Here is a 27,060-nt window from a genome sequence, read left to right on the forward strand (position 1 = left end):
GCTATTACCACAGATTATGTTTATCTGAATGACCTTCCCCTGTGGCAGGGCAAGCATCTAATTACCAAACGTCTATTCTTCTACAGTCCTGTGAATTACCCTCCTCCCCTTTGAAGCCCCAGGCCCTTAGCCCAGTCCTTGACTCAGGATGGCATAGAAGCCTCAACTGCCCGACTTGCCCTTGGATCTGTATTTTTATGGGGCTCCTGTACATATGAAATTAAAGGTTTGTTTGTTAATCTGTTTTATGCCAGTTTAATTCTCAGACCAGCCAAAAAAACCTAGAAGTGTACAGGGAAAATGTTCCTCCCATGCAGATGGAAAAGTCTAAATGAAAACTAGTATCTTAAGTATGGAGACATGCAGAAGTCAGTCAGCATATTGGGAAGATAATGAGATGATGGCAAAGAACAAGGAGTCGCCTAGGAAAAAAGCCTTAGACAAGTTCTAGGAGTCGGGGTTGTGGAATTGTATAAAACTCCTGGACACGGAAGACTCCACTTTGAGATAAAGTTCCATTTTCCTTTCTAAAACAAACGCTAATGGACTCCTTGAACTGGGCAAAAAGACCCTTGAATGGTCTAGAAGCGTCACTTGTTTCACAAGCAATTGTTTGTAAAGTCAGTGGGGCATCCTGATGACCCGCTGCTGACTGTGGGCTTTCTGAAGACAGAACAGTTAAGAAATGCATACCAGGCACGGTTTTCTTTGTTAACACCAATAGAATAATCTATCAATGCGTAGCCAAAAGCAACTTAGCTTGTTAGTACCAGCCACATTTTTTTCTCTTCTTTTACGCAAGTCATGTAATTGCCCCCCTTCCTCTTTTTCAGAAAAACTCTTTGCTTTCACCCCAAAAGTGGGGTACTGTGGCTGCTGGAACCTCCGCTCCCGGAATTGCAAGCCTGAGACCTCAAATAAAGGCCTTTGTTCTTTTTGAGTTTTGAAAATGCTGAAAATGGAAGACGTTCACTTACAGTTCCGCAGCACAGATACCAAACTCGTAGAGGAAATAGGCGATCCATTGTGAAAAAAGGCAGGTTTTTTGGCAAAGGCTATGAATTCCTGTAAATCCAAAGCGATCTCTACACTTTGTGGGAAAGGGTAGGAGGTGGCTCTGCCCTTTGAGATGGTCTGGTTTTATTCTGTTGCAGGATGAATGTGACAAAAACAGATGTTAATAATCAGAGAGAGCTGAGGTATCCAAAGTTACATGTAAAATAGAAGCTTAGAACACCCAAGAAAAGAGACAAGAATTAGGTTAAGTGTTCTTACCACAATAATAATAATAATATTCAAAAAATAAAACTTGAAATGCTGTACTTATTTCGAAAGGGTTTTAATTTCTGATAGTAATTTGCAGAGTACTTGCAAAAATTTTTAATAAAAACTTAACTATAATTCAAATAATAGTTATAATGCATTAGATAGTGAGAGGCCTGAGAAAATTAAAACTTAAAAGCTTAAGTTACGGGAAACTGAAACCTAACCAAGCTTAACCAGCTTGTTCTGCTTCTGTACAATTGCTTGGCGCGCCCATGTATTCCTGATCAATCATTGTTGCCTGGCACATCCGTATATTCCTGGTCAACCATTGTTACTTGGCACATCCGTGTACTCCTGATCAATCATTGTTGCCTGGCACATCCGTGTATTCCTGATCAATCATTGTGATACCCGTACCCCCGGTTGTGGTCTGACCTAAAGGCAGGAACCAATCGAATACTGTTAAGTGTCCAACTTTAAACACCAACCAATCGCAGCTCTGTAACTGTGGAAAATTCCTGATTTCCCCATGACTTGTTTGTACCTGTCTATAAAAGGGGTGTAAAAACCTCTCTCAGGACCTCTCGGCGTCACCGGCAACAAGGGCGCAGAGGTCCAGGTTCGAACCTGCAATAAATGACCCTTGCTGCTTAGCTTTGACTCTGGACTCTGGTGGTTCGTTTTTGGGGGTCTCTTAGACTCTGGGCATTTCATTTGGTGCATTGGCCGGGAAGGCCCCCCCCCAAACCCACCAGACCCCAAGTCAACGGGTCATTTCTGAGACCGATCGGTGAGTGAGCTGGCTGTCTGTGTCTGTGTCTGTGTCTGTGTCTGTGTCTGTGTCTGTGTCTGTGTCAGTTGTCTGTCTGTTTCTGGCTCTCCCGCGCGGGATCTGTATCAGTGACTGACCTAGCCCTGGCGGACGCGCTATAGGGAAGTCAGTCGGGACCAGTAGGAGACGTCCTCTGGCTCCCGTCTGGGGCACTATTTTGGCCCATCAGAACTCTGTTCGGGTTACGGACACCCGTTCTGTATCTGGTCTCTTCTCCAAGGCACTTTCTGTTTGCCGCCGCGCTTGCGATTTAACTTGTCTTCTCTCCCCTGCAGGTATATCCACCTCGCTTCCGGAACATAAACTAACCATTTATTTTTTCCTATACAGGCTATGGGACAGAAACAGAGTACACCTCTCTCCCTTCTTCTAGCTAATTTCAAGGATGTCCAGGCTGGAAGAAGGGAGAGAGGCCATAGCCTAAGCCTGGACATCCGCCGGTCGAGACTCATCACTTTCTGCCAGTCTGAGTGGCCCACTTTTGGGGTGGGCTGGCCTACTGAGGGCACTTTTTGTTTGCCTATAGTTGCCAAGGTCAGGGCCACCCAGACCAGGTTCCCTACATCTTCGTCTGGCAAGATCTTGTTAAAAACCCTTCACCCTATCTTCCCCCTCCCCTTGCACCCCAGGCCCTGCCCGAAGCGGCCGCCCCACCTGTTGCCCCGCTGGTTGCCCCTCAAGGGGAACGGGGGCGGGGGGGTGGGAAGCAGCAGCTGTGCCAGAACCAGGGAGGCTACAGGCAGCAGCCGTGCCAAGCCCTATTGAAAATGTAACCAACCTTAAAGGGCCAGCCGGCCAAACTCGCCGGCGCACCCAGTATGAACCAAGCTCTTGCCTCCCCGACTCCACTGTAGCCCTACCCCTGCGGGAAATAGGACCCCCCGATGAAACGGGCAATCCCTGACTCCAGTATTGGCCCTTCTCCACCAGTGACCTATATAATTGAAAAACCCAAAATGCTCGGTTTTCTGATAACCCTAGAGATCTTATAGCCCTCCTAGAGAGCATAATGTTCACCCACCAGCCTACCTGGGATGACTGCCAACAGCTTTTGCGAATCCTGTTCACCATGGAAGAAAGGGAGAGAATTCAACTTGAGGCGCGGAAGTTGGTCCCCGGGGAAGATGGTCGACCCACTGTTAACCCTGACCTCATTAATGCTGCATTTTCCCTGATTCGGCCTAATTGGGACTACAACACGGCAGAAGGTAGGGGACGACTGCTCATTTATCGCCAGACTCTAATGGCGGGTCTCCGGGCTGCAGCACGCAAGCCCACCAATTTGGCCAAGGTGTACTCGGTAATACAAGGTAAGACAGAGAGCCCTGCCAACTTTTTATTAATGGAAGCCTTTAGACAGTACACTCCCATGGACCCTGAGGCCCCTGAAAATCTGTCTTTTGTAAACCAGGCTGCCCCTGACATCAAAAAGAAACTCTAAAAAGTAGAGAATTTAGAAGAAAAACAGATCCAGGATTTACTCCGCATTGTTCAGTGGGTATATAATAATCGGGACGCTCCAGAGGATAAGCAGAAAACTCGCCCCCCTAGGCGCCCCCTAGACAAAGACCAATGCGCCTACTGTAAAAAAAAAAAAAAAAGGGACATTGGATTCGTGACTGTCCCAAAAAGAAGCAACTGCGCTCGGGGTCAGAGCCATGGCAAACCAAAGCGGCCCCCATCCTATTTACCCAGAACTGAGGAATTCCTGGGGTCTGCGGGATTCTGCCGGTTGTGGATCCCAGGTTTTGCTGAAATGGCCAAACCCCTTTACGCAGTCTCTAAAAACCAACCATCATTTGAATGGTCTGCAGAAGCTGAGCAGGCATTCCAACAGATGAAGAAAACTCTCCTATCGGCCCCAGCTCTAGGACTGCCCGATATCTCTAAGCCCTTCCACTTATATGTGGATGAGCATAAAGGCATAGCCAAGGCAGTGCTAACCCAGCATCTAGGTCCATGGCCCAGACCAGTGGCCTATCTCTCAAAGAAACTGGACCCTGTAGCCGCAGGATGGCCCCCTTGTCTCCGGATAATAGCGGCTACAGCCTTAATGGTTAAAGACGCTGATAAGCTCTCCCTGGGTCAAGAGTTACATGTCACCACACCCCACGCCATCGAAGGAATACTCAAGCAGCCCCCGATAGGTGGATGAGCAATGCTCGGATGGTCCATTATCAAGGACTCCTGTTAAATCCCTTGCGGACCACATACACCCCTCCCCGAACTCTAAACCCGGCCTCGCTGCTACCCAACCCTGACCTGGACTCCCCGCTCCATGACGGTGCCGACATCCTAGCGCAGATCCATGGAACAAGGAAAGACCTACAGGACCGGCCGTTACCTGATGCTGAGGTCACCTGGTTTACTGATGGAAGCAGCTTCGTCCATCAAGGACAGAGGTATGCGGGGGCAGCAGTGACATCTGAGACTGAAGTGATATGGGCAAAGGTTCTGCCCCCAGGGACTTCTGCCCAAAGGGCAGAACTAATTGCATTGACCCAAGCATTAAGAATGGGGCGGGACCGCAAAGTGACTGTATATACAGACAGCCGGTATGCCTTTGCCACGGCCCATATACATGGGGCAATATACCGTGAGAGGGGACTACTCACTGCTAAAGGCAAAGACATCAAAAATAAAGATAAAATTCTGACCCTATTGGCCGCTATTTGGGCCCCTAAAAAAAATTGGCCATAGTACATTGCCCGGGTCACCAAAAAATAACTGATCCAGTCTCTCGAGGGAATAACCTCGCTGACCAGACTGCACGCCAGGTAGCACAAAACCCCATTCAAGTACTCCCTGCGCAGCTACCAGACCCAGGGCCCCGAGATTTACCCCCAGAGCCTGAATACTCAGAAGATGATCTTATTTGGATGCGCAAGCTCCCCATGACCCAAGTTACAGATGGATGGTGGAGGGACTCTAGAGACCACCCTATCCTTCCCGAAAAATTGGGCCACGCAATCCTGACAAAAATACACCACTCTACCCATTTGGGGCCCCGAAGACTTCAGGATCTCCTCAGACGATCTCAACTGGTATTAAGAAACATCTCTGACCAGACAGAAAGGGTTGTGACAGCCTGTTCCACATGTCAACTCCAAAACGCGCACCCACACACCACAGCCCAAGGCCACCGAAAAAAAGGAACCATACCAGGAGCCCACTGGGAAGTGGACTTCACCGAGGTAAAGCCCGGCAAATACGGTTATAAATACTTACTAGTGTTCATAGACACTTTTTCAGGATGGACTGAAGCCTTTCCAACCAAGAAGGAAACGGCACAGATAGTAGCCAAAAAGATCCTAGAGGAAATCCTGCCCAGGTATGGTTTTCCAGTCATGATAGGGTCAGACAATGGACCTGCATTCGTCTCTAAGGTAAGTCAGGGATTGGCTTCTGTACTTGGGGCAGATTGGAAATTACATTGTGCCTACCGGCCCCAAAGCTCAGGACAAGTAGAAAAAAAAATAAATAGAACATTAAAAGAGACCCTTACTAAATTGACTATGGAGACTGGCGCTAATTGGGTAAAGTTACTCCCCTACGCTCTGTACAGGGTTCACAACTCCCCATACAAGTTGGGCTTTACACCCTATAAAATCCTGTTTGGCCGACCCACGCCTATCATACCTACCTCATCATACCTACCTCATTCAATTAGACCAAGATAACAGCCTCTTGTCTTCTCTCAGGGCTCTACAGCGGGTTCATGAGGCCATGTGGCCTAAACTAAAAGAACTGTATGAGACGGGGCCCCCACCCACTCGTCATCAGTATCGTCCAGGAGACTGGGTCCTCGTCAAGCGACACCGGCAGGAGAACCTTGAACCCAGGTGAAAAGGACCTTACCAAATCATCCTGACGACTCCCACCGCCATCAAGGTAGATAACCTCCCCACCTGGATTCACCACACCCACGTGAAGCCTGTCGACCCGCTGTCTGACCTCGTGGGACACACTGATAAAAATACTACTTGGACTGTAGACCGGAGTAAGAAAAAACCCCCTCAAACTAACCTTGCGCCGTGCCTCCCCTAGACATGTTCAAGATAGTAACCCTTGTCCTACTAGCCCTCAACCTCAACCTCCTGGAGGGAGGACTAAATGCCCCCATTGACAAACAGAAATTGTACGGAGCTCTGTATAGAAGGCCCTGTGATTGCAGAGGTGGCGTAGTTAGAACCCTCACCCTGCCACATGGTAACAGACTAGTAGCCGGCTCTGTAGGAAGGGGTGGTCACTATCAGCGAAGATACACTCAAACCCAAGACTGTGAGACCACAATTGCTCACTTAACCCAGACCTATGACATCACGGGACCCCCAAAACAGCAGTGGTTATGTGTTGACAAACCTAAGCCCCTGCCCCCCCACAGCAGAATGTCCTTGCTCTACTTTCCAGGAGTCGATGCATAGCTCTTGTTATGACTCCTATCAGCAATGTATAGGGCCAGACAACTCCACTACCTACTTTACAGCTATCCTACAGAGTAACAGGGCAGCAAAAGCTAGTGATAATAATATACAACTTCAAGCTGGCTGCCGTGGCTCAGTTGGAAAAGCCGTCCGCTGGAACCCCCATGCCCATCCCTAGTTTAAACTTTGCAACTGGCAGATCCAAACGAGCTGTGGTTTTTATCCCCCTCCTGACAAGCCTAGAAATTACAGGTGCATTGACTGCCGGGACAGTGGGATTAGGAGTCTCCATACACTCCTATCTGGGACTCTCTCGGCAACTAATTAACGATGTCTAGGCCTTGTCAGGGACAATCCAGGATCTGCAAGATCAACTAGATTCCCTAGCAGAAGTGGTGTTACAAAATAGAAGAGGGTTAGATCTGCTAACCGCAGAACAAGGCGGCATCTGCTTAGCCCTACAAAAAAATGTTGCTTTTATGCCAATAAATCAGGAATAGTTCGGACCAAAATTAAACAGCTCCAAGAGGACCTCGCACGCCGACGAAAAGAACTAGCCGAGAACCCACTGTGGTCAGCACTCCATGGGTTTCTCCCTTACCTTCTCCCCCTTTTGGGCCTCCTACTAGGCCTCCTCCTCCTTTTTACCATCGGCCCTATTATATTCAACAGAATAATGAACTTTATCAGAGATAGATTAAACACCATTCAGGTTATGGTCCTTAGACCACAGTATCAGCTCCTCGACATGGAAAGTGAGTTTGATTAGGTAGCACTGTAGGACCCAAGATTGGGTCCTCAGGTACTTGAGAAAGGGGGGAATGAGAGGCCTGAGAAAATTAAAACTTAAAAGCTTAAGTTACGGGAAACTGAAACCTAACCAAGCTTAACCAGCTTGTTCTGCTTCTGTACAATTGCTTGGCGCGCCCATGTATTCCTGATCAATCATTGTTGCCTGGCACATCCGTATATTCCTGGTCAACCATTGTTACTTGGCACATCCGTGTACTCCTGATCAATCATTGTTGCCTGGCACATCCGTGTATTCCTGATCAATCATTGTGATACCCGTACCCCCGGTTGTGGTCTGACCTAAAGGCAGGAACCAATCGAATACTGTTAAGTGTCCAACTTTAAACACCAACCAATCGCAGCTCTGTAACTGTGGAAAATTCCTGATTTCCCCATGACTTGTTTGTACCTGTCTATAAAAGGGGTGTAAAAACCTCTCTCAGGACCTCTCGGCGTCACCGGCAACAAGGGCGCAGAGGTCCAGGTTCGAACCTGCAATAAATGACCCTTGCTGCTTAGCTTTGACTCTGGACTCTGGTGGTTCGTTTTTGGGGGTCTCTTAGACTCTGGGCATTTCAATAGAACATAACTGATATACTAAAGAGAGAGAGAAAGATGAGAATTAACAAAGTGGCAAACATTGTACAGTCTCCCTGGTCCTCATGCAATTGTTAGAATTTTAAACTTATTTGATTTGAATATTCTATTAAAAAATTCTTCAAGAAGGGGTGCCTGGGTGGCTCAGTCAGTTAAGTATCCGACTTCGGCTCAGGTCATGATCTCACAGTTTGTGGGACCCGTCCCTGCATTAGGCTCTGCCCTGGTGGGGAGCCTGCTTGGGATTCTCTTTCCCTCTCTCTCTCTCTCTCTCTGCCCCTCCCCCATGTGCGAGCATGTTCTCTCTCTCTCTCTCTCTGTCTCTCAAAATAAAATAAATTAAAAAACAAAACAAAAAAACAAAACAAAATTTCTTTAAGGATATCTATTATTCTTCATAATTAGTTGGAAGGCTCAGTTTAAGGTACTGGTCCTCACTGAAATACCTCAAATATAGTTGTTAAAAGTCTCTGCATACAAAGTTTCAGTAAACTTAAAAATAAGTTTTGTAAAATGGTTATTTTACACCTAAGATCTGAGGATGAAATTAAGTCCTTATTTAAAGGAAAGAGAAATATGTTCCAGAAATATTTTGAAACTTCCATTTCAAAATTAATTCAAAAAATAGTATTTCCGGTTGAGAGAAGAATAAAATGATAGGTAGAGGTAACATTCCTGAAATCTGTTGTGGTCTTTGAGCATTCTTTTTACAAGAACTTCAACAAAGAAAACTGGAGAGGTTGGGAATTCCTGCCAGGAAAAACAACCATAGGAAAAAATAGAATCTCTAATTTAAAATTCTTCTGGTCCCAATTAATCACATATTATAATTGTAGATATCAGTTCTAAGAGTTGGTTATATTTTCTGCCACGCTTTTTTTTCAAGAAAAGAAGTGGAATATAGATTTAACGATTTTGTGTTAAATTCTATCAAATCACTCCACTCTCTAATTAATAGCTTTGGGGAAGAAGTGATGATTTTTCCAGGACTCTCTTAAGAAAAACAGAGGAGGTGAGTCCTTAGCTTGGTCAGGATGGGGGCGGGAAGGTGGGGCTGGGAGTGAGGCTCAGCCCTGACCCTTTGGTCTCATCTAATCAGCTCGGAAAGCATTGTGTGGCCCCACCCCTGTTTGAGAAACATTTGGCAGATTTAAGAGAATTATACAGTAAGCTTACTAAAGTAACATTACTTTTAATGAAATCATTTACATGGATTCTGATATGAAGTATGGTGAGGAGCATAGATTTCTGTCCAGTAATGGATCTCCTGAACCATAGCCATTATAATGAGTGAGATAATTAGCTCTGTCTTCAATTTAGGCTAATTCTGAAAAGGCTCAGAATGTACGGAACAGTTCCATCCATGTTGCTGCAAAACTCCGTATTTCATAGTGTTATGCTAAGTGAAATAAGTCATACAGAGAAAGACAGATACCATATGTTTTCACACTTATGTGGATCCTGAGAAACTTAACAGAAAACCATGGGGGAGGAGAAGGAAAAAAAAAAAGTTAGAGAGGAAGAGAGCCAAACCATAAGAGACTTAAAAACTGAGAACAAACTGAGGGTTGATGGGGGGTGGGAGGGAGGGGACAGTGGGTTATGGGCATTGAGGAGGGCACTTGGGATGAGCACTGGGTGTTGTATGGAAACCAATTTGATAAATTTCATATTTAAAAAAAGTAAAAAAAAAAAAGAAAAAAAAAAGAATGTACAAAACAGCCAATTTAATGACCAGAGGTCTCCAGCTACCCAGCTACAGGTAACAGAATTTAAAATTCTCTCCCTAATAAAAGAAAAATAAATATTAAATTCTATATTTGAATGAATGAATGAATGAATGAAATACTCCCATGTCTTTTATTCAGAGTTTAGAAGTTTAAGAGGTTTCACATAAATATTTTACTTAAAAAATTTTTTCCTGTTCAGTAAAATCTGCTGTTGTTAGAAAATTATTTTGATCGATTTTTCCCTCATCAAAATATTCTCTAAACATCTACTGCAAGTTCTTCTTAAATATTTCTGGTAACTCAATGTTTAGGCACCAAAGCAGTTTTCTACCTGACATTGGGGAGTAAAAATTAGGTTGAAAAAGTTGAAGTTTAAAAAATAGGGGCGCCTGGGTGGCTCAGTCAGTCAAGCATCCGACTTCTGCTCAGGTCATGATCTTGAGGTTCGAGGGTTCAAGCCCCGCGTTGGACTCTCTGTTGTCAAGCACACAGCCTGCTCCAGAGCATCAACCCCCGTCACTATCTGCCCCTCCACCCCTCTCTTGAAAATAAAAATACATTAAAAAATAAAATATTAAAATAAGAAGACAAAAATGAAAACACCTCAAAATATATTTTAAAACTTCTACTTCAAACATACTCAAGAATACAACTTCTTGGTCATCAAATCATGGAAGAAAGTCTCATTTTTTTAAATATGTGAAGGTATTTGAAAAGTCTCTTCACTGCTTCTCAGGGTCCTCAGTACCCGCAAAACCCAATAATTTTGTTTATGTATTTTTACAAAAATAGTCTGTAACTATTAGAGCCATGTGAAAAAAAATTTTTTTTCTTCTGATAGAAAACCAGAAAGGTCAGTAATTTCTGTCCTGAGAAATGACTGGGGCAATGTTCCTCCTCACAGCAATCCTCAGAAACCCAACTGAAAACATCCCAGAAATGTGTCAGTCCCAGGAGGGTGGGCCACTGAGGCTGGAAGCACAAGGTGTGGAGCCAAGGCTTTGTGCAAATGCCTTGAAAGGCACGTAAGAAAAATCACAGGAATGCAGCCTTTAACACGACTTCCTTGTAAAGACAAATTTCACCGTCTATGTCAGAAAACAGCGTTTCTTGGGATATTTCCTCTCATGTGTTGAATGAAGAAGTTTCTCTGCCTTCGCTCTCCCAGGTAAGCCACCCAGTGTCTCCTGACATAGTTAACTGTGTACTTAATCTGTCAAGATAAGGTTGAGGAAAGTGATAAAAACAATTTTTGTAATGTTCCTTAACAAAATTCTTTCAAGAAAAAAATGGTTGTGATCAAGATGTTTTTGTGGAATGTCACCGGTCCACTGGGACCGGCAAGAGCAGGAGGGCTATAGGATACCAGAGTACTGCCTTATTTTCTGATTTTCCTCCCCCCACCCTGCAGGTGCTCCCCATGTTCTACTCTGTCCATTGCAGTGAAAAAAAAGTGGGAGATCCTTTAACGCCTCTGTTAGTAACAATTCCAATTTATTGATGGAGACCGTGACTTTGATATAATTCTTCTCTTTGATTTACCTCCAAAATCGTTGCATGTCTTAGGTGTCTGCAGGGACACGTATACATTTCTTGGGCAAATGGGTCACATTAGTATAAAATAAACATAGGAGGCCTTTAATATATTACCTCAGACCAGATCATTTTTAGTTTAATTTTCTAATTATCCTGAAATGTTTCTCCTTTTACTCCTTTAAGCCTTACTTGGGGGTGGTGGGGGGGGGGGCACCTGGGTGGCTCAGTCAGTTAAGCGTCGGACTTCAGCTCAGGGCATTATCTTGCAGTCTATGAGTTCGAGCTCCACGTTAGGCTCTGTGCTGACAGCTTGGAGCCTGGAGCCCGCTTTGGATTCTGTGTCTCCCTTCTCTCTCTCTCTCTTTCAAAAATAAAATTAAACAAATTTTTAACTTACTTGGCTCTTAGAGTTCTTTTCTTCTTTTGTCTCCCTCTGTTTCTTTTCTTTTTTTTTTTAATTGATGATAACAATGTCTCTCCTCTTCAAGAGAAGATGTTTATTTTAAACTTTTGGAAAGTTTTAATGTAATTCTTGTAAAACGTTTTAATTTATCAAAGGCCGTTGCCACTAAATGATGAGCAGAACTGGCTTAGTTTGAAAGCGTCAGGCATACTTTTGAGGGTTGACTGCCCAGGAGTTCCGACCCTTCACTCAAGCATTAAAAGGAAATCATTGTTCTGGATCCTGCTGATGATTAGAGCCTGTTAACCAAGCCACCCCTATGTTTCATGGCACAAATGACTCCACACCCCCAGCCTCACAAAGAGCAGTTTCTAATTCTTTAGTCATCATGAGCAAAGCAGGCTGGCCAGAGACACACTAAACTATTTTTCTAAAATAACCTCTCATGTTCTTCACTGAGGGGAGAGAAATTTTGCCTGGTGATGGGAAGAGATTTAAAGCACTCCTGCGTTATGATTCATCGTAACAGTAAACCCGGTCATTCGAAACCTAGAAGGTATACATTTCTAAAACGATCCCTGTTACGATCTTCTAAGAAAATTTTGAGCTTTTAAAATGTATTGTGTCTGTTTCGTTCGATATCATCCCTTTACTATGTGACTGATCTGACATACCTTTTCCTTCCTTCAGAGTGGATTTAGTGTTTTCCTCCTTCATTTGTTAACTTTCCATTTGCTTATTTATTTAGAGACAATGTCAAACATGCAGAAAGTTGCAAGAATAGTAAAAGAGCATATTTTTTCCTGAAATTTTTTGAGTTAAATTGCCGATATGACTCCCTCACTACCTGAGTACTTAGTGTGTACTTCCTACAAACCAGAACATTCTCCTCCGTAACCATGACGTCACTATCCAGGTAAGTAAATTGACACTGATGCGTGACTGTCATCTAACTCTCCAACTCTTCCAAGTGTCACCCATTTTCCTAATATTGTCCTTCACAGCAAAACGACCCGGCTTAGTGTCCCATGCTTCATTTCATTGTCTTATCTCTTTAGTTTTCTTCACTGTGGAGCACTTCCTGAGTCTTGACTTTCATGACCTTAGCGTTTTGAAGATTGTAGGCCAGTTATTTGGTAGACTAGCCCTCACTGTGAGTTGTTAGTCTGATGTTTTCTTATGCTTAGGTTTAGGTTTGCACCTTTGACACGAATATCACAGAAGTGATGCTGTATTCTCATGGCATTCTATCAGATGGTTCACAATTTCAATGTGTCCCATTAGTTGGCAGTGTTAGTTTTGGTCACTTATTCCTGTCTGTCAGGCTTCTCCACTGTAAAGTTACACTTTGTAATTTTGTATTCCCACTGTAATTAATAAGTATTTTTGTAAGGAAGTATTTTGAGACTATGTAAATATCCTGTTTCTCATCAAGCTTTTAATATCTCCATTCATTTATTTATTTCAGTCTGGATTCATGGATTCCTACTTTTATTCAGTGGTTACAACCTGTTACTATCACCTTTTGTTTTGATGCTCAAACGGTTCCAGATTTGGCCAGTCAAAAGAGTCCTTTTGACATGTCTCCATACTTCATTGTGCATTTCTTTACTTCCTGGCACAAGATATCCCAGGCTCATCTTATACTTTCCTTGCCTTAGACTTGGTGTCAGCCATTTCTCCAAGGAACCTTGGTTCCTTTTAGGGGAGTGTGATCTTTTCTTTAGAAAAGATCTTGGAGCTACATGTGCTGAATGTTATCGGAGTTTTGCTGCTTCCTGTCTTCAGTGGACAGAGCTAATGAATATATTACAATTGTATTATATGTATTACATATACACATGTATTTACATCAGTATTTCTGTATCTATTTATGTTGAAAACTATGGGTTCATGCTAATATCCCCAATTCCAGTCTAATACCATAGGGTTCCTTCAAGTTTTCTCCTTTTCCATATTTGAAACTGTCTTCTCAAGAATGAGAAACTTTAATGTATTTATTTGATCAACTCTTCTGGATGTCACCTATCTCTTGTTACCATTGAATCCCACACTCCCTATGTGATGCCCTCCTCGCTGGCTTGGGCTCCAACACTCCTAACTATTCCATTGTGCTTAGCTTGGTTGGGCCTTCACACCGTGCTCTGGGCCACCACAGGAGTCCGCTTAACCCTACTGTGGTCATCTATCTTGCTTTAGCTTCACCTAATGGTTTTTGTATTGATCTGATCAAGGAAACAAGAAAAGAAGAGTACCACTTTATTTTCAAGCATTTGCTAAATACTATTTACCAAGCTCTATATTATTTCATTTTAGTGACATTATGACCCTGAGAAGTAGATATAATTACTTTCTACACATTGGCACTGTGAAGATGAAAGAAATTATGTCATTTGCCAGCATCCATAGCCAATAAGTGGCAGATATGAGGCTGGTCCTATCTCTCTGACTATAACCAATATTCAAATTGGAAGCTGTGGTATGTGTTATATATTTCGTATCTTTTCAAATGTGTAGAAAAAAATGGTTCATTTTTAAGGTCAATAATCATTATAGAATTTCTAGTATATAAATCTTTTGGGGATATGAATTCTCAAATGTCTCAATTATAAGCCGAGAAGAGCTCTCTCCATGTAGTATTAATTTGCTAATTAGGCACTTTGAAAAGACTGTACATAAAGAAAATGTTCCCTCATTAATGATGGCATTAAGGATTTCAAAAGGTATTTTATAATTTATACTATTTCATTTCACAATCTTACGTCTCTGCTCTGCTTTATGGCATATTTTAGTGGTTAAGCTTTTATGTACTGAATCATTCAAAATGCCTCTCCATAATTTAGGAAAAAAAAAGATATGAGAGAATATTTCTCAGGCTGTTTGTCTCCTGTTAAATAATGGTGAACAATTGTAGGAACTTTTCTGAAATAAAAACATGGATTATTTGGAAGAGGCTGGATTCTCAAGCTCCGTTAAAAATCCATTATGATTTCATTGTCAATTTTACAGAAATTTGGCAAGTTTCCTGCCTAATCTAAATATTCTAAATTTCAAGGGAAAAACCTACTCTTTCACACATTTTCTCAAAGACGCATGGAGGCCTTTGACATTCCTGTGCTATTGTCTAGCTTATGTAATGCCTACTGTATGCTGGGCACTGTGTTAGGTAATTTACTCACATTAAATCATTTAATCCTCTGCATCTGTTAGATGAATATCTTCTACAGATGAGAAAGTTGAAGTGTAATAATAAGCATGTATCAAGAGGCACCTGGCTGGCTCAGTCAGTAGAGCATAAGACTCTTGATCTCAGGACCCCGAGTTGAAGCCCCATATTGGTTAAAAAAAAAAAAAAAAAAAAAGGATAGCAGCACTCTCAACAATAGCCAAATTATGGAAAGAGCCTAAATGTCCATCAACTGATGAATGGATAAAGAAGATGTGGTTTATATACACAATGGAGTACTACGTGACAATGAGAAAGAATGAAATATGGCCCTTTGTAGCAATGTGGATGGAACTGGAGAGTGTTATGCTAAGTGAAATAAGCCAGACAGAGAAAGACAGATACCATATGTTTTCACTCTTATGTGGATCCTGAGAAACTTAACAGAAACCCATGGGGGAGAGGAAGGGAAAAAAAAAAAAAAAAGAGGTTAGAGAGGGAGAGAGCCAAAGCATAAGAGACTCTTAAAAACTGAGAACAGGGGCGCCTGGGTGGCTCAGTCAGTTAAGCGTCCGACTTCGGCTCAGGTCACCATCTCGCGGTCTGTGGGTTCAAGCCCCGCGTCGGGCTCTGGGCTGATGGCTCAGAGCCTGGAGCCTGCTTCCAATCCTGTGTCTCCCTCTCTCTCTGCCCCTCCCCCGTTCATGCTCTGTCTCTCTCTGTCTCAAAAATAAATAAACGTTAAAAAAAAATTTTTTTTTAATAAAAAAAAAAACTGAGAACAAACTGAGGGTTGATGGGGGGTGGGAGGGAGGGGAGGGTGGGTGATGGGTATTGAGGAGGGCACCTTTTGGGATGAGCACTGGGTGTTGTATGGAAACCAATTTGACAATAAATTTCATATATTGAAAAAATAAATTTAAAAAAAAGGATGTATCGAGCATTTCTTATACGTGAAGTGTCGTACTATTGCTTTGTGCAAACTATCTCATTGAATTCTCACAACTATTTGTATATGTTGAATCTCTATAATTATTCCAACCCATGCTTCTAGACATCACCAATCCCTCCTTACCATGGCATCCCACACTGTCTATGCAAATGCCCCCCTCACTGGCTTGGGGTACAGTATATCTAGACAAGCTGCGAGACAAGGCTGACCAGAGTGGAAAGGAGGAGGAGTCTGATTAATTTCTCAGAATGGGTATGGTGAGAGTGATTCCTAAGTACTGACAAAACCTCATCAATACCCTGTTGTCTCTCTGTCATTACCTTTATCCTGGCACAGAGCCTGACCCATGTCATTTGTGTTTCTCCAGTTGTGATCAACAGATCAGTTTCTGGGCAGTGGCAGACCAGTGAGACACCAGAGGAGACATTCTCCTCTGAAGAATTTTCCATAGGAAGGTGACTACCTATTTAACTCACTCCTCTCCCTCCTGCTCTGGCTGCAAAGGGCAGGACAGAATTGGAAACTTCCCTGATGCTCCCTCCACTCTTCTCCCCAGTTCCTCTCAGACAGGGTGGGATAGGTAAGCCCCTCTGTTTCTAGCAACCAAACGCTGGATTCGACAGAGATGGAGACCTGGTGATTGGGAGCTTTTCTTTTATGTGTCATTGAGAGCAGTTTCACTGAATGAAAATTGTTTAGGCAACATGCCTACCAGGCCTGTAATGTTTATAAGTAAGTAAATGTCTCTGGCATTTTGTTTGAATGGGTTGGTTTTCTTCATCGTGCTCATAGAAAACCCAGAATAAACATGTTGATCCCTACCTTGTTATCTCGAAGTGTCCTTAAACTTCCGTGCATCAAATTGAGCCCCCAAACTGAAGATGCAAACCATCCCATTCCCCTTGCTCCTTTCCCAGGGCCTTCCCCTTGCAGCTTGGTACCCTCCCAGGAGGCCTGGAGCAGGGTGATATCATGAGAGCATTTGTGAGTACCTGAGCCCAGCACTGGAACTGCCCTGAAGTGTCTGGGCCTCAGTACCATGTGTTTGGAATAGAAGCTGCTGGAGGTTGTCTGTTCTATGCACCTAAGTCCAAGCCACTCCTCATTCTTCCTGGGATGTGGAGGTGGGATGACTCACTTCTCTTTTTGAATTTCTTGCTGGGTGTGTTCAGCCACTTCGGTCCAGACAGGTTGCCAGGAGTGGCTGGTTGTTGAGTTATCTGAGCCTGTGAGCCAAGTTCAGCAACCTGAATGCCTCATTTTTCAGAGCCTAGGAACATCTCTCAGCAGAGGATCAATGTTATCCTTGTTTGGGGGCAGAATAAGCTCAGTGATTTCTGTATGATGACTTGGGAAAAGCAGTCTTCTTCACAAATTCCCCGAATGTACGGAGATACTGTTACTGAAATTTCTGAATATATTGTAAATTTGTCAGTTTCTTCTTGCAGATCCATCAGGTTTTTTTTTGTTTTTTGGTTTTTGGTTTTTTGGTTTTTTTGCTTCCAGTATTTTTAAGCTCTGTTATTTGGTGCACAAATAATTAGGATTGCTTTATCTTCTTGATATCTTCTTGACCCTTTATCATTATTAAGTGGCCCTCTTTCCCTGATAATATTCTACACACTGGTGCCTAATTTGGTTGATATTAACATAACCACTTCCACTTTCTTTCGGTTAGTATTAGCATGGTATATTATTTGCCATCTTTTTACTTTTCAGCAATGTTTATTTATATTTATTGGGTGTCTTATAGACAGCATATAGTTGTGTCTTGTTTGTTTGTTTTTTTATCCAATCTGGCAATCTCTGACATTTAATTGGGTCTTTTGGGCCATTTATGTTTGTTGCTGTTATTGATGTTTGTGTTTAACACCTTTCTTCCTCTTTTCTATTTGCTTATCTGTTGTTTGCATTCTTTTTCCTCTGATTATACTTTATGTTTAATTAACTATGCTTATAATTATGTTTTAGATCCTGATGGATTCTTAGCCAAACATTTACAATACAGATCTTTAACATACTACAGTTATTATTATATTACAGTCATGGCAGTTTAAGAACGATATAAAAATACACTTCCATGTATAAAAATATCCCATCCATGCCTTGGTGCTGGTCTTGTCACCCATTTTACTTTGACATAGGTTATAAAACCCACAAATATGTCCTTATTTTCACTTTAAGTTGTCAATTATCTCCTGCAGGTATTTAAATATTAAGGGATAAAAGTCTTACATTTGTCTCTGTATTTACCATTTTCCAGATGTCCATCTGCTATAGTTTCCTCGTGATTATGGGACCTCTTTTAACATTTGCAGTGCAGCTCCATTGGTAATGAACTCCTTCCCCTTTTGTAGGCGAAAGTAATAAGAGAGTAAGGTGAATATGTATTTCACTTTGCTTTTGAAATTTACTTCTGATGGGTAAATTGGAGATTGGCACTTAAAAAAATTGTTTTAATGCTTTAAAGAAGTTACTTTCTTCTGTTGTGTTTTTTCCCCTCTGACAAGTCTGTTGTAATTCTTATGACAGAATAAGAATGATGTATCCTTTTTCTTTCTGCTTGTGATATTTTCCCTTTATCACTGGATTTAAGCAATTTGATAATGGTGTGACTTTGTATAGTTTTCTTCACGATTCTTATGTCTTGGGTTCACTGAGCTGCTTTAGATCTGTGAGTGTTACACCATTCACTAAATTGTGAAATTATCAGCTAGAATTTTTTCACAAAAAAATTTAGCACTATCTCAAAACCATGCACAGTAGTTAATCTACAATAAAGTCAAAGATGGATAGGCAATGCTCGTGAGTACAATGCATTTAATTTGTGTACTTAAGACATATCACTCAGACTGATGCAACAATGGGTGATTTATTACTATGAACTGTAAATTGTGATTACGAACATCAGGGCTCAGGGGTGAAACAGTGGCAGTGGCTAAAGAAGGAAGGTAATCTATACTGTATTCATTTTACATTAAAAATAATGGTTTTTTTCATACCTATTTTTGAGGGCTGCTATATCAGTTTAGAGTTTTCCTCCAACTTTCTGAAACCATTACAGAAAACAGAGTTTTTGTGTCATGAAAGGGGTGTCTGGGAAACATAACTTTCATTACTTAAACCAGCTTAGTTCAAGACAAACTCAGATGGTTTATGACCCTAGTGCCAACATGGTAGAAACTCATGGTACTGAAATGTCTGTAATTTTCTTTTAGTTAAAAAAAAAAACAAAACACATTACACAGATTGATGAAGAATAAGATAACGGAGTTACTGATTTTCAAACCAGGTCAACTGTGATGAAAACAGTTTTAGTAAAGACCAGGGAACTTCAGAAGATATACAGAAGGAAGATATAGGAAAAATTTTGGCACACAAGTATGAATAATCACTATATATGTGCCACTATAATTAGCAAATAAAATGAAGCATATTCTGTGAATTCCAGGAAGGGGTCCCAGTAAGTTCCATGGGGAAATTTATTTTGACCACATCTTCAGTTATGAGACTGTAAATACAGGTCAAAATGGTGACACTGTTCATGAGGAATAGATGATTTTGTCATAAACTGTATGTGATGAGTATCTGAGTATGAAATTGGCTTTTTCATATTGACCCAGGCTGTGATACCAGAGCTGGCTATAGATGAGAGCAGGTGAGAGGAGGAAAGACAAGGAAGGCTCTAGGGAGGGACAATTATTTACTTGTTTAAAAACTATTCAGTATGATTTACATGAGATAGACTATGAAAAATAATCTAAAATATGGAGAAGTGTAGAGAAAAAAATGGAAGCCAAGACACTTTCTAAGTATTGATTCTGAAATCACTGATAGCAAAAAAGTTTGGAAAATTTTGCAGATGTGTTGGACAAAAGGAGAGAATTAGAGAGGGTGGGGGAAATGATACTCTAACCCAACTGGAGATCTCTGAACACAGCTTTGGGGTCAGGCAAACCCACTCCACGGAAGATGTTCATGTCCTCCAAAATTGAAAAAAAAGGAACATGAGAAACTTCCCAGAAATTGAACTTTAGAAAGTTGCAACAGAAACTATGCCTTGAGTAAAAGGATCAATCCTAGAACAAATATTACATCATTTAAAGAGTTTTGAGCCTTGGGTGCCGGGGTGGCTCAGTTAAGTGTCCGACTCTTGGTTTCAGCTCAGGTCATGAACTCGCTCTTTGTGGGATTGAGCCCTGCATCAGGCTCATGCTGACAGCACGGAGCCTGCTTGGGATTCTCTCTCTCCCTCTCTTTCTCTGCTCCCCCCAACTCATGTTCTCTCTCTCTCTCTCAAAATAAATAAATAAACTTACAAAAAAAGTTTTGAGCCTTTCACTTTGTGATAGAACTTTTTCTCCCTGTAAAAATAGATGTGATCAAGAAACTGGGGCGCCTGGGTGGCTCAGTTGGTTGAGCGTCTGACTCCGGCTCAGATCATGATCTTGCAGTCTGTGAGTTCAAGCCCCGCATTGGGCTCTGGGCTGACAGCTCAGAGCCTGGAGCCTGCTTCATATTCTGGGTCTCCCTCTCTCTCTGCCCTCTCCCGCTCATGCTGTCTCTCTCTGTCTCTCAAAAATAAATAAACACTAAAAAAAAGAAAAAAAAAAAGAAAAAAGAAACTGTATCACCATTTACCCCTTCACTATAATAAAACATGTAATAAGTTTTGCTTAATATGAGTTATTTAGCTACATTTGATAAATTAAGTATAGGCATACTTCATTTTATTGTGCCTCACAGATACCGAGTTTCTTACAAATTGAAAGTTCGTGGCAACCCTGTTTACCAGCACCATTTATCACAGCATCTGCTCACTTCATATCTCTGTGTCACGTCTTGGTAATTCCTGCAATATTTTAAAACTTTTCATTATTTTTACACTTGTTATAGTAATCTGTGATCAGTGATCTTTGATGCTACTATTGCCCTTGTTTGGGGGAGCCACAAACCACGCCCATGTAAGAGCATAAAGTTAATCAATAAATGCTATGTATGTTCTGATTGCTCCAGCCACTGGCTGTTCCCCTGTCTCTCTCCCTCTCCTGGGGCCTCCCTATTCCCTGAGACACAACAATATTGAAATTAAGCCAATTAATAAGCCTACAATGGCTTCTAAGCATTCAAGTGAAAGGAAGAGTCCCATCCCACATCTCTCCCTTTAAATCAAAAGCTAGCAATGGTTAAGCTTGGGAAGACATGTTGAAAGCTGAGATAGGCCAAAAGATAAGCCTCTTGCATCAAACAGTCAAGTTGTGAATGCAAAGGGAAGGTTCTTAAAGGAAACTAAAATTGCTCCTCCCGTGAACACATGAATGATAAGAAAGTGAAAGAGCTTTATTGCTGAGATGGAGAAAGTTTGAGTGGTCTGAACAAAAGGTCAAACCAGCCATTCCCTTAAGCCAAAGCCTAATCCAGAGTCACCGAGGTCCTAACTCTCTTCAATTCCATGAAGGCTGAAAGAGGTGAGGATGCTGCAGAAGAAAAGTTTGACGCTAGCAGAGGTTAACTCATGAGGTTTCGGGAAAGAAGACGTTTCCATAACATCAAAGTGCAAGGTGAAGCAGCAAGTGCTGATGTAGAAGCTACAGCAAGCCATCCAGAAAGTCTAGCTAAGGTAGTTAGTGAAGGTGGCTACACTAAACAACAGATTTTCAATGTGGATGAAACCACCTTTTCTTGGAAAAAGATGCTAAGACTTTCATAGCTAGAGAGAAGTCAATGTCTGGCCTCAAAGCTTCAAAGGACAGACTGACTTTCTTGTTAGAGGTAATGCAACTAGTGACTTTAAGTTGAAGCCAATGCTCATTTACCATTTTGAAAATCCTAAGGCCCTTAAGAATTATGCCAATATACTCCTGCCTCTGCTCTATAAATAGAACAACAAATCCTGAATGAAAGTACGTCTGTTTACAACATGGTTTACTGAATATTTTAAGCCCACTATTGAGGCCTCCTGTTCAGAAAAAAGACTCCTTTCAAAATGTTACTGTTCAGTGATGATACACCCATCACCCGAGAACTCGGATGGAGTACAATAAATTTAATGTTTTCATCAATGGGTGTCATCCATTCTGTATCTCGTGGATTAAGAAGTCATTTCAACTTGGGGCGCCTGGGTGGCTCAGTCAGTTAAGTGTCTGACTTCAGCTTAGGTCATGATCTCATGGCTTGTGTGTTGGAGCCCCGCCTCAGGCTCTGTGCTGACAGCTCAGAGCCTGGAGCCTGCTTCAGATTCTGTGTCCCTCTCTGGCTCTGCCCCTCCCCCACTCATGCGGTTGCGTTCTCTCTCTCTCTCTCTCTCTCAAGAATAAATAAGACATTTGAAAAATTAAAAAAAAAGAAGTCATTTCAACTTTCAAGTCTTATTATTTAAGAAATACATTCCATAAGGCTATAGCTGCAATAGAGAGTGATTCCTCTGATGGGTCTGGGCAAAGTCAATGGAAAACCTTCTGGAAAAGATTCACCACTCGACAAAAATGAACTACTGGGACCTCATCAAAATAAAAAGCTTCCACACAGCAAAGGAAACAATCAGCAAAACTAAAAGGCAACCGACAGAATGGGAGAAGACATTTGCAAATGACATATCAGATAAAGGGTTAGCATCCAAAATCTATAAAGAACTTCTCAAACTCAACACCCAAAAAACAAATAATCCAGTGAAGAAATGGGCAAAAGACATGAATAGACACTTCTCCAAGGAAGACATCCAGGTGGTCAACCGACATATGAAAAAATGCTCAACATCACTCATCATCAGGAAAATACAAATCAAAACCACAATGAGATACCATCTCACACCTGTCAGAATGGCTAACATTAACAACTGAGGCAACAACAGATGTTGGCAAGGATGCGGAGAAAGAGGATCTGTTTTGCATTGTTGGTGGGAATGCAAGCTGGTGCAGCCACTCTGGAAAACAGTATGGAGGTTCCTCAAAAAACTAAAAATAGAACTACCCTACGACCCAGCAATTGCACTACTAGGCATTTATTCACGGGATACAGGTGTGCTGTTTCGAAGGGACACGTGCACCCCCCTGTTTATAGCAACACTATCAATAATAGTCAAAGTATGGAAAGAGCCCAAATGTCCATCGATGGATGAATGGATAAAGAAGATGTGGTATACACACACACACACACACACACACACACACACAATGCAGTATTACTCGGCAATCAAAAAGAATGAAATCTTGCCATTTGCAACTACATGGCTGGACCTGGAGGGTATGATGCTAAGTGAAATTAGTCAGTCAGAGAGAGACCAAAATCATATGACTTCACTCATATGAGGACTTTAAGAGACAAAACAGATGAACATAAGGGAAGGGAAACAAAAATAATATAAAAACAGGGAGGGGGACAAAACAGAAGAGACTCATAAATATGGAGAACAAACAGGATTACTGGAGGGATTGTGGGAGAGAGGATGGGCTAAGTGGGTAAGGGGTATTAAGGAATCTACTCCTGAAATCATTGTTTCACTATATGCTAACTAATTTGGATGTAAATTTTAAAAAATAAAAAATAAAATTAAAAAGAAAAAAGATTCACCATTCTAGATCCCATTAAGAACGTTGTGATTCATGGGAAGAGGTCAAAATATCAATGTGAAAAGGAGTTTAGAAGTTGATTCTAGCCCTCGTGGATGACTTTGAGGGGTTCAAGCTTTCAGTGGAGGAAGTCACTGCAGGTGTGGTGGAGATAGCAAGAGAACTAGAATTAGAACTGGAGCCTGAAGATGTGACTGAATTGCTGCAGTTGAATGGATGAGAAGAAGAAGCAGCTCAAGGATGAGCAAAGAAAGTGGTTTCTTGGAATGTAATGTACTCCTGGTGAAATGCTGTGAAGATTGTTGAAATGACAACAAAAGATTTAGAATATTACATAAACTTAAGTTGCTAAGGCAGCAGCAGGGTTTGAAACAGTTGATTCCAATTTTTAAAAACAACTTGTGGGTAAAATGATATTAAGCAACATTGCATACTACAAAGAAACTGTTCATGAAAGAATCAATCAATGTGACAAACTTCATTTTTCTCTTATTTTAAGAAATTGCCACCACCACTCCAACCTTCAGTAACCACCACCCTGATCAGTCAGCAGCTATCATCAGTGAGGCAAGACCCTACACCAGCAAGATTATAACTCACTGAATGCTCAGATGATGGTTAGCATTTTTTAGCAATAAAGTATTTTAAAATTAAGGTATATACATTTTTTAGACATAATGTTATGATTTAGTTACACTACAGTATAAACTAAGTTTTACATGCACTGGAAAACCAAAAAACTCATTTGACTTGCTTTATTGCAATATTTTCTTTATTGTTGTGGTTTGGAACTGAACCTGCAATACCTCTAGGGTATGCTTGTAACTCCACTTTTTGTTTTCTATAGGATTTAAGAGACAGATGGATAAAACATAATAAATCTATGTTAATAGGTTCACAATATATAAAGTTTAATTTATAGCATCGATAACAAAGGAGAGGTAGAGCTGTAAGGAAATAGAGTTTTTGTATATGACTGAAAGTAAATTGGTATCAATTCAAAATAGATTGTTATAACTTTAGGATGTTATATGTAATCCCCAGGGTAACCACAAAAAAGTACCTATAAAATATACACCAAAGGAAATGAGAAGGGAATAAAAACATGTAAATACAAAAAAATTAACTAAACATAAAGAAAAATAGTAATGAAACAAGGAACAAAAAACTGTAAGACATAGAAAAAACAAATGACAAGATGGCAGAAGTATGTGCTATCTTACCAGCAATTACTTTAAATGTAAATGGATTAAACTCCCCAATCAAAAGGTAGAGATTGACAAAATGGATTAAAAAATGATACAAGTATATGCAGTCCACAAGACACAAGAATGTGTAAGTGAAAGGATGGGAAAAAGATATCCATGCAAATAGTAACTAAAAGAGAGTGGGGTGGCTATACTAATATCAGATAAAATAGACTTTAAGCCAAAAACTGTCATTAGAGACAAAGAAAGGGGCACCTGGGTGGCTCAGTCAGTTGAGCATCCGACTGGCTCATGCCATTATCTCACAGTTCATGAGTTCTGTGCTGTCAGCACAGAGCCCGCTTCAGATCCTCTGTCCCCTTCTCTCTCTGCCCCTCCTCTGCTTGCTCCCATATGCTCTCTCTCAAAAATAAGTAAACATATTTTTAAAAAAAGAGTGTCAAAGGACATTATATATTGATAAAAGGATCAATTTACCAAGAAGATATGATAATTACACACATATATGCACCAAACATACCTCCAAACTCTATGAAGCAAACATTGTTAGAATCAGAGACAGAAATAGATCTGCAACAATAGTAGGGAACTTCAATACCTCAATAATGTATAAAACAACCAGACAGAACATCAATGGGAAATAGAGGACTTGAACACCACCAAAGCGTCAAATATATCTAACAGACACATCGAACATTCCAACAACAACAGAAAATACTTTTCTTAAGTGCACATGGGTTGTTTTTCAGGACAGACCATACGTTTGACCACAAAACAATAGTTAAGAAGTATTAAAAAACTAAAATTGCACAAAGTGTCTTTCTAATTACAATGAAACGAAACAAAAAACTAATAGCAGAAGGAAAACCAAAAATTCACAAGTATGTAGAAATTAAACACCCCACTTTAAGCAACTAATGGGTCAAAGAAGAAATTGCAAAGGATATTAGAAAATATTTTGAGACAAATGAAAACAAAACACATGTTAAAACTTATAGAATACAATAAAAGACAATGCTAAAAAGACAATTTATAGCTGTAAATGTTTATGTTAAAAAAGAAAGATTTCAATTCAGCAACCTAAATTTACACTTTAAAGGGCTAGAAAAAGAACAATGTAAACTCAAAGCTAGCAGAAAGAATAAAATGATAAAGATCAGAGAAGAGAATGATGTAGTTATTTTGGTAAGTGTTCATTTGGTTCTAAAAAGTACAGTATAGGAACTCAGTTATCATTTTCCTTTCTGTTAGAAACTCAACAATATGCATTCAATTTTAAAGCACTTCTCCAGGCAATGAGATATAATTATAGACAAACTAACCTGAAACAGAAATAGTTGTCCACTTTTTCTGGTTGAGCCTGGAGTTGAGAATGGAACAGAGCACAATTTTTGAGTTCAATTACCAGGACTGAAGTTTCACTAGAGAATAGGCCTTTCCCATTTGCTCCGTCATTTTCAGAGGGTGGCTTTAAATTATGTCCTTGGAGGTTTCCAACTTGCCTCAGGCTCTGGGTACCACTCTGCAGCTTTACACACCAGATGGACCGAATTGGCATCACTGTTCTTGGTGAGAACATGTGAGGAACTTTCCATTCCTGTGAAATGAGAAGGGAACAAGCAGTTCAATTAAGAAATCAAATGTTTTGATTTTAGTTTGAGTATTTTGAATATGATGCACCAAACACAAGGACTGCCTAACTCCTAACTCCTATATAACTTAGGAAGAAAACAATGATTTTATGAATAATTTTATCAAAATTAATGATTACCCCAAGGAATCAAAATTAGTAGAGAGGCACCTGGATGGTTCAGTTGGTTGAGTGTCTGACTTCAGCTCAGGTCATGGTCTCACAGTTCCTGAGTTCAAGCCCCACATTGGGCTCGCTGCTATCAGCATAGAGCCCACCTTGGATCGTCTGTTCCCCTCTCTCTCTGTCCCTCCCCCTGCTCATTCTCTCTCTCTCAAAAATGAATAAATGTTTATTTTTTTAAAGTAGTAGAAAAAGACAAGAACAAGAAAATTTAAAGACCCGAGATAATTGAAATTTTGGAGAAAATAAGATAATAGTGAGAAACTGAGCATAAGAATTCATAGCGATTTCAGAAGCACACCAAAAGCCAGTTGAATGGCACAGCTCTGATCAAAAGTCCTTACACTACCCACAGAAGTCAAATTGTCAAAGTAGATCCCTAGAAATTATACACTTTACTTAATAGCATGTCAGCCTTGCCCAGGGGCCATGCTAATCTTCTCTGCATTATTCCAGTTTTAGTACATATGCTGCCGAAGTGAGCACTGCTGTGTACTTAATAGCAAATTTTACTAATAATTAGTGAAGGATACAAGCAAAAAGCAGGCATAAAGATAGCGATATCTATCTCTGGAGGAGTCCAAACTATCATCTGTGCCTCCAAAAAATAGATTTTTGCACTGGGATATATTTTGTTTTCAGAATAAGAGATGAATATTCACTGTGTGTGTTGTACAGTTTGCCTGAGGAAGCTGTTTAAGTTCAGAGCCTCTTAGTTTTTACATTCCATCAGTTACACAGGGAACCTATGTGACTAACTTCTGTTCTCTGAG

At 41.0% G+C, this 27,060-nt stretch overlaps 1 long non-coding RNA gene and 1 other non-coding gene across 2 annotated transcripts in view; both read right to left on the reverse strand.

Moving 5' to 3' along the window:
- Positions 1-765: 765 nt before the first annotated feature.
- Positions 766-27,060, reverse strand: part of LOC109275970 (uncharacterized) — a 34,924-nt gene continuing 8,629 nt past the window's right edge. The window contains exons 2-4 of the long non-coding RNA XR_008423712.1: positions 25,797-26,071; positions 17,952-18,046; positions 766-1,145 (exon numbers count right to left, since the gene is read on the reverse strand). This is a non-coding gene — a long non-coding RNA (uncharacterized LOC109275970). The remainder of the gene's footprint in view (positions 1,146-17,951; positions 18,047-25,796; positions 26,072-27,060) is intronic.
- On the reverse strand, positions 26,667-26,773 carry LOC128778408 (U6 spliceosomal RNA). Its single transcript, XR_008423999.1, has one exon. It is a non-coding gene; the product is annotated as a U6 spliceosomal RNA (small nuclear RNA).

This window comes from Panthera pardus, unplaced genomic scaffold (assembly GCF_024362965.1).
Source record: "Panthera pardus isolate Hobbes unplaced genomic scaffold, ASM2436296v1 HiC_scaffold_2, whole genome shotgun sequence".
Taxonomy (NCBI): domain Eukaryota; kingdom Metazoa; phylum Chordata; class Mammalia; order Carnivora; family Felidae; genus Panthera; species Panthera pardus.